This window comes from Cajanus cajan, chromosome 4 (genome assembly GCF_000230855.2).
Source record: "Cajanus cajan strain Asha chromosome 4, NIPB_CcT2T_4, whole genome shotgun sequence".
Classification (NCBI taxonomy): Eukaryota; Viridiplantae; Streptophyta; class Magnoliopsida; order Fabales; family Fabaceae; genus Cajanus; species Cajanus cajan.
Genome location: NC_138520.1, coordinates 50,074,682 through 50,083,402, shown reverse-complemented (window position 1 = coordinate 50,083,402; position 8,721 = coordinate 50,074,682). Strand labels below are relative to the sequence as shown.

At 39.0% G+C, this 8,721-nt stretch overlaps 1 non-coding gene across 1 annotated transcript; it reads left to right on the top strand.

The window, feature by feature from the left end:
- Positions 1-253: 253 nt before the first annotated feature.
- Positions 254-360, top strand: LOC145957645 (small nucleolar RNA R71). The gene has a single exon (XR_014433688.1). It is a non-coding gene; the product is annotated as a small nucleolar RNA R71 (small nucleolar RNA).
- The last annotated feature ends 8,361 nt before the right edge of the window (positions 361-8,721 follow it).

Here is an 8,721-nt window from a genome sequence, read left to right as displayed (position 1 = left end):
TCTTTGATTAAGAGTATCAAATTTTGCTAAGAGTAACTCAATATTGTTCACTTCATATCGCCCCGGAGTTCCTTTCCTTGCTGTGACTTCTCTTTCACTGTATTGGCTGTGATTTGAGGCTACATTTTCCAAAATAATCATGCAGTCATTAATAGGTTTCCCCATCAAAGATCCTCCAGCTGCTGAGTCTAATATCATGGTGCTTTGTTGGTCCAATCCTTCAAAGAAAAATTGGATGGTAAGCCAACGGTTGAAGCCATGTTGTGGGCATGCTTGAAGATATCCTTTGAACCGCTCCCATGCTTCATAAATAGTCTCTCCAGTGCCTTGTTGGAAATTAGTGATTTTCTTCCTCAATTCTTTAGTTTTAGAAGGAGGAAATAATTTCTCTAGAAAAGCTCTTTCACATAATTCCCAAGTTGCTATCTTTTCTCTAGGCACTGTTCTTAGCCACACCTTTGCCTTATCTCTCAAGGTGAGTGAGAATAAGCGGAGTCGCATTCCATCAGAAACTTCATCATCAAATTGCTGGGTCTCACAGATTTCCAAGAACCCCTCTAAGTGGTCATTAGGATCTTCTGATGGTAGTCCTCCAAAGGTGTTCTGTTTGAGCATATTCACCAGAGAAGCTGGTACAGTAGCTCCAGTTTGCATCTCCCCTCCAGGTATCCCACGAGCTACGGGTGCAGAGTAATCCCGAAGCGGTAAATTATCTCGTTGTGCAGCCATGTCAAATTCTCTAGAAAGGTTTCTTTTCCTTCTCAGGAGAGTTCTTTCAATCTCAGGATCAAGTGGTGTTGGTTTCCCAAGACGTAGAGATCTCTTTTGCATTAACCCTAAGGCACTGCAAAAAAAAAAAAAAAAGAAAGTGACCCGTGAAATCTGAATTGGAGAAGTAAATACTAACAAACAAAAAAAAAATTATTTATTTATTTAATTTTTTTTTTTTTTTAAAAAAAATTCGAATTAAAATAATTGTAATTTAAATCAAGAGACGTAGTCCCCGGCAACGGCGCCAAAAACTTGATGTGTGGAAAACCGCAAGTGTACGGTTGTCGTCAAGTAATAAATATCGAATCACAGGGACTACGTGTTTGACCTAGAATTACTAGTATTTTAATTTGAATTTTAAAACAGATTGAATTTTTGTTTTGAGATGATAAGATCAGATTTGATGGTAAAAGAGATAGTAATGCAATTAATGAATAAGATAAAACTTTAAGATAAGATAAGGAGATTTCCGGGAATCTAGGGTTCGCACAAAGAGTTCCAACAATATTGAATTATTATTTTCATTAATTAATTCTATTCCATCTTGAAGGTAGTCTTAACCTAATTTAATCCTTGCACCTTCTCAGGCTACGAGGACGTGTTTAATTAAAATTAATCTCTACTCTCGTAGTAATTACGTTCAATTAAACCCATTAAGATCTTTGTTAATCTATTGCTCCTCGAAAGCTTAAATCAACTCTCGTGATTTAACACTCAAGTTTGTTCCTTTAGGTTCCGATAATTAGGTTCTCCTCTCAGTTCATCCCTAATTATCTATGATTATGAAAATTAAGATTAATTGTTTATCATAATTATAATCAAGTTCTCCTCTCAGTTCATCCTTAATTAATGTTATTATGAAAACAATAATATTAAAGTTCATATATAAAATATAAAAGAACAGATCAAGAATTGGAATAAAATTAAGAAACTGAATAATGCATTAATAAAGAGGTTCTCAGAGGCTAAGCCCTGATCCCAGAAAAAGGGAAACTACTCACAGGAGTTCATAGTAGTTCTCCAAGAAAAGAAGAATAAAAGAAAAGCAAACCTTAGAGTCGATGGCACAGGCGCCCAACCTTCTCCAAGTGTCAAAAACTAAATAAAACTGTCTCTGAAACAAAAGTCCCCGTTCTAGGCTAACCTCATCTAATTTATAACCTAAAAGGGTAAAAAGGTAAAACTACCAAGATAAAAATTACAAAGATAAAATAAAAATAAAACATAAAACTTAAAAAGCTGGGACGCGAAGTGAATCACGGCCGTGACTGAGAATCACGACCGTGATCTTCTCTGGAGCACATCTATGAAGGGTCAGTGGCGTTCACGGGTGTGATTGGGAGTCACGGCCGTGATTTTCTCTGGTGAATCACGGGCGTGATTTAGAATCACGGCCGTGATTTTCCCTGTAGCTCAGCATTTCCTCTTTAATTCTTAAATCTTGATCCTGCTCAGAGAAAACACAACACATACCAAGAAAAGCATAAAATAGGAAAATGATATAAAAATTTATTAAAAACATGAAAGATATGCATGATTATGCTATGAATTCTTGTGAATTAAAGTGCTAAAATACGAGTAAAATACACAACATCATTAGCGGGCTAAGAGTTGGCTGACAATACTCACTGAGAGCCAAAAGTGACTGAAAAAAGAATACTAGCGCTAATGGTGAAGTTAGCGGGCCAAGAGTTGGTCGATAATACTCACTAAGAGCCATAAGTGGCTGAGTAAAGAATACTAGCGTCGACAAGTGAAGTTGACGAATTAGGAGTGGTTGAGAATACTTGGGACCAGGAATGGTCGTGACCTAGGTTATCTAGAATACTCATTGCTAGCCTGAAGAGGCTGATTAAAAAATACTAGGACCAATGAGTGAAGTTGGCCGACTAGGAGTGGTCGTGACCTAGGTGGTCTATAATACTAACTACGAGCCTGAAGAGGCTGAATAAATAATACTTGTACTTCATTGAATATCTAGTGGAACCCTTCATTTGAAGGAGACTGGGCGTAGCTTAGTCTGAGTGAACCAGTATAAAATCCTTGCACTATTTATTAACATTTCAGACGAAATTTTACCTACTTGCTAAATCATACTAAAAACTTCGTCCACTATTTATTCTTCAATGAAACTACCCTTAGACGAAAAACACTCTTGTTTAAACTATTATCTGAAGAAACAATTTTACCTTTAAGAAATAAGTTTTCGTCTAAGAAACATTTCGTGTGTGCAAACGATAAAATCTCAGACACAAAAATCTATTCACTGAACCAATTCTACACAGTTTCAGTTAAGCATTCAAAGTAATATTTTTATTGGACGAAGAATGAGTCCCTTGCGAAAACGCTTTCAAAATTCCCTTGTTCACACATACACATATTCAACCCCCCTTGTATGTGTTTTTCCGCTAAAATTCAATTGGTATCAGAGCTTAACCCCTTGGGTTGAGCATCTAACAATGCAGGGGTACCTAACGATCTAAGGAAGAAAGAAGGACAAATGGAAGCTAAAGAGCAAGGAAAACGAACAACTGGTACAGGTAAAACAGGTATCAAAGCATCTACTTCATTGAATCATGTCTTATATGTTATAGAAGTAGATCACGTCAGTTACACTAGGAACACAAATGCAGTAAACCACTAGTCTGGATATCTTTCAAAATGTAGTAAGAAATTACTGTGTCTGCGAATCTTTGTTGAATGAAGTGTCTAGGTACTTTTCCCTGCGTCTGAATATTCATTTCATGCGTATGAGAATTCAGTCTAGTATATTCTTAATAAATGACCTTCATCATTAAACGAAATGCAGTCGGAGACAAACATTCTCTGCATTTAAAGGTTAAAATGTTTAAGTTAATAAATGACAAAACTGTCGTTTGGGGTTTCTATTTAAAAAGACAGATCCTTTATCCTAAAATTAATGTGAGCTATACGTCACCCTGCACGACGATGGCAAAAAGGCGACACGTCATGCGAATAATGATGAAAATAAAAACAGGAAATATCTTTTTGTTTCAAAAACCATATATCTTCCCTCACATTCATTAACTTACTCTCTATGCTTCATACTTTTGAAACCTCGAACTCTCAATCTCTCTCTTTGAACCTCAAACCCTAATCTTTCTTCTCTCAAACCTCTTTCACTCACTACAATGGTCGCACCAACTGGAGCTGTTGCACTTGTAATAATCCCTGCAAAAATGCGCAAAGCCACCGACTATGCTCATACCTTCACTACAGAGGAATGTAGACACCCAATTTCGTCCGGGGGCACACAAACAGGGAAATAGACCTCGGTTATGAAGGGAAGGAGCTCCTGAAGCAGACAAACAACAAGACAGGACATCTAAAAAGTCCTAAGCTGGAATGGGTCATTCTAATGCCAGAACGGGCCATTTCAAACAAGTCAAATTTGGAATGGACCATTCTGGAAAGGGAAACTTTGTGTTAATTTCCACAATGGAACGGGCCGTTCTGATTTCAGAACGGGTCGTTCCAGGGCACGTAATTAGCACATAACATCTGGCCTAGAACGGGCTATTTTGAATCCGGAACGGGCCGTTCTGGCCCCCTTCTGATTCCTATAAATAGAAGTCTCAGGTACAGTTCTCAAGACGGCTAGAGAAATTTCGAATAAGACTCTTTTGGGCACGAAAATTCTCTATCTCTCTCCCTTCTATTGTATTTCTTGAGATTTGTGTCGCATCTCTATCTTTTCTCTCCCTCCTATTTTATTTCTTGAGATCTGTTAGGCATACTGTAGTGTGAAAGGTCGCCACAAAGCACCTTCTCCATATTTGAAGATTCAATAGAGCTTGTTCAAGAGGTATTTCAATCAATCTTCTTCTCTATATTTTATTTTGTTATCTTTGATAAATATTGTTATAATAAAAGCAATCATGTAGATATTTTAGAGTTAATTGTATAATTTAAATTTCAAGCATGTAAATAAATATATTAATAAAGGGGATTAAATATTTAAATTATTAATTCTTATCACGTTAACTTCATCATAGGGTACCGATTGAGGACGTTGTAAGGGTGCTTAATACCTTCCATACACGTAACCGACCCCCGAACCCAATTCTGGTTATCAAGGCCATTATTGGATTTTTAAAAAACCTTTTCTTTTTCCAATGTTTTGAGTAAAACATTGTTGGCAACTCCATGAACTCATTTTTCAAAACCATTAATTAAGGATTAGTCTGGTATCTGGGCATTCCTTAATTGATGAGATCTTTAAAAGGATGTCTAAACCATAGGTCGCGAGATCGAAAATTTTCGGGTTGCGACAAGGAAAAGCCAATCATATACTTGGAGCATCACTTCAACATCAGCTAGATGAACGAATGAGGAATACCCATCTATGGGAATCTTGCTGACTGTGGTAATCTTGGGTATTTCAACATTAAAGAGGTTGTATACCCTGGCTTGATAAAAATGTTCTATGAATCCTTGAGAGCCTATCAAGGATTCCTCGAAGGAACCGTGCTCGGAGTGAAGGTTAGAATTTGTCCTTCCTCCATCGCACAAGCCATTGGGTGAGAAAGAACAAGCCTCCTCTACCACAAAAAGTGGATGTCTGACGTTGGTGGTTTGACTTTGGTCATTAAGGTCCTTCACAAGGAGGGCGAAGGAGGACCCATAGTCTACAACAAACTTGACGACAAGGCTAAAATCTTTCAGTAGATTCTGAACAAGTCAATCCTTCATAAGGTAGGCGCCAAGGATAGCATCTTAGACATGCACAAATTTTGCTTGTTCCAAATGATGATTGGAGGAGCCTTCAACTTACCACAAGTACTCTATCAGCACTAGAGAGGGTGCTTGAAAGATTACAAGGACTTCATGGTTCACACCATGCTTCTCAACAAAATCTTTTGGGATCACAATGTCTACCATACCCTCTTCTCTCTTGAAGAAGGTGAGAAGCAGAGGATCTTTACAATGGGGAGGAATAAAAGACTACACCTCATTGTCTTTGGAAAGGCTAACCTGGGGAAGATGCCTATAAGTTACACCATCACTGACCCCATGGTAGTCATAAAGATAAAGAAGGAGATCGGTGGTGAACCCTCGGTGACACGCTCCAGCAGGAAGCGTCAGTCCTTTCCATCTCCAAAGGAGGATGAAACCTTGGTTGTTACTGCACAAAAAACCAAGAGAAGAATCATTCTCATATTAGACAGAGACTCAGCATCTGATGTTGAGGATAGCCAACCCATTTGGAAGGCTTTGAAAATAAGGGCTCTTCAACCTCCTCTTGCACCACCTCACCCGAAAAGAAAAAAGATCATAAAGCTGGCATCAAAGGTGGTTGCTGAACTAGAGCGGTCAGCATACGCTCCCCCACCTGAAACTAAACAGGTGGTAGTTGAATTTGTTGCTGAAGTCATCATCCCTTCAGCTCAGACGGAAAACACTATGTACATTCTTTCTCCTCCTGTCACTGTACATTCCTTCCCCGTAAGTGACACTCCTACGAATCCCTTTCCTTTCAGCTTTTCATAAATCTTCACTAACCACAATATCATCACAGGTCACTCCTGTAAATACCTTGGCTCTTAGGAAAAGAAAGATGGCAATCAGAGCTGATCGTATGATCTTGCCTCCAAAACCTCTTCCTTCTTCCTCAAAATGGATACTAATAAACCCGCTTATTCCAGAAGGGATACATCTAGTGACTAATCTATATTCCATCATCTTTCCTGGTGCAGCTGACCTAGAAGGAAAAGTTGAGCTACTTTAGAGTGTTCAACTCACCACCAACAAGGACGCAATGAAGAAAAACAAGATCGGTCTGCGTTCAAAGCCACGTCTATATATTATAGATAAGACGATAAGCGTACTTTGAGAGCTTTACCCCATCACTTGGGTTGGGCACTATGTCTTCCAGAAGCCCACTAAACAGGCCCTGGGGCACTTCAAACCGGTGTATTCTTGGCTTGAGGAAGGCTTAACCATACTGGATGCTTCAGGGAACCCTCTACGAGACTCGCAAGGGCACACTCACAAGTATGAAGTTGTCCAAAAAGCCAACTTTTGGACTAGAGTACTACTATCTGGAGCAACCTCCTCCTCCTACTCCATTCTCATTGCTTGCACGACCTCCTGCTTTTAGACTGAAGTAAAAGTCTCCTCCATCCTCTCCATAAAAGGCTGAAGATAAGTCCAGACTTCCTGTGTCTGCATACTATCTTCTAAAGAACTTTCCAACACTTACTGTCACTAACCCTTATGGTCAGACAGCTGAAGACTCCACTTCATCGTGCCAACAAGAATATCCAATGCTAGAGTACGAGTATGAAGAAGGTGAATACAAGTGCTCGCCTTATTACCTAGACATTCCCTTTTCTCCATCTGAGGCCTACCTGGCTCTTCCACCAGGTACAATCACTACACTTCCTCCTCCAATCTTCAAGAGGAAGATCTACCCAGGTGGAGTAATTAAGCCCACATCTGCCTGGACTCCACCATGTGGCACTCCCCAACTCATTCTTCCCATACGCCAACAACCTTCTTCCTCACATACCAAAAAGAAAAAGAAAACAACATCCACCCCAGCCATCCATCCTGTACAGCCTTTATTCCCTCTACCAAAGGTAGAGTTTATCCAAAGACCCTCAAAATTCATCCTTGTAAATATAGGTCATCATCACCCTTTCTCTACAACCGAGATTACAATACTCGGCCATCTGCGCCTATGCATGGACACCACCATACAACTATACATGCATCCTTCCTTGTACACTACCAAAGATACTGAAATATTCATCTACCCTGTCCGCATCTACCTTATTCTTCCTTCAATTGATCAGAACAAGATGAAGGACCCTGCACTTCATCTTGGACCGATGCCCAAACCATCAAGGGTTGAGGTTCTTCATTTCCCTGGGGCCAGCTTGGAGAAGCAACAAAACCTTGCCAATGCACTACAATGCACTAAAAATGATGCTGAAAAGTTCTATCAAAATTTCATGCACAAGTGCGGTCAAGAGGCAAGTGCGTCTGGATTCTTAGACGAAGAAAAGGCAAAGACGCTCATGGTGCGTGGATATTGCTGGATGACCCCATGCAAAGTGATACATTTCTCTGACACCTCTGCTGCCTTTCTTAGAAGAAGAAGAAGAGGTGAGCCAAACCTTGACGCTCTCAGCAAGAAATACTTCATTCATTTCGCGCTCTTCAATCTGGATCTCTACAAAGATGAATGGAAGACTTTCACAGACTCATGGTACAAAACTCATGTCCTCAACTGGTGCAAGGACATTCCCCCATAGAAACCTAGCATGCCTATGCCCTAGGATGTTTCTTCTGAAATTGCACAGGCTGAATTGTTTGAGCCTATCTCTACTGAGCCAATCTTAGCTTCTGCCCCTTTTGAGGAACTTCCAGCTGCATCTGAACCAGAACAGTAATATGTCTCCATTGAGACATTCAACAAGTTCAAAGAAGATCTGGACAAAAAGTTGGACCGCTTGTTCGACTTAATGGCTTCTAAGCTTTCCAAGGATCCACCTCCATCTTCTTGATCATTCTAGGAGACTAGTGTAGGAATAACTAAGTTAGGGGGAGAATAATCCTTTTTTTTACATTTGTAATTTAAATTCATGCAATATACACCTTTTATTCATAATTTTTGTCCTGATATATGAAATGCTCTATTCAACGTTTTGATATCTATGTTCTAATAAAAATTATGATGTCTAATCTCGCCTGTCATATTTTTTTCCAATTCAAAATTCATCTATTTCTCTTTGATGATTACAAAAGGGGGAGAAATAGGAACAAAATTAATCAAATATATATCAAATATTAATCAAATATGTCACCTAATCATGATGCCTAAGAAACAGCTAAGAGATAATTTAGTCAGGGGAGAGATGTAATATATGAACTACGAACTGCTTTGTGTTAGTTTTATCTGAAACTATTTGATCAATTATATTT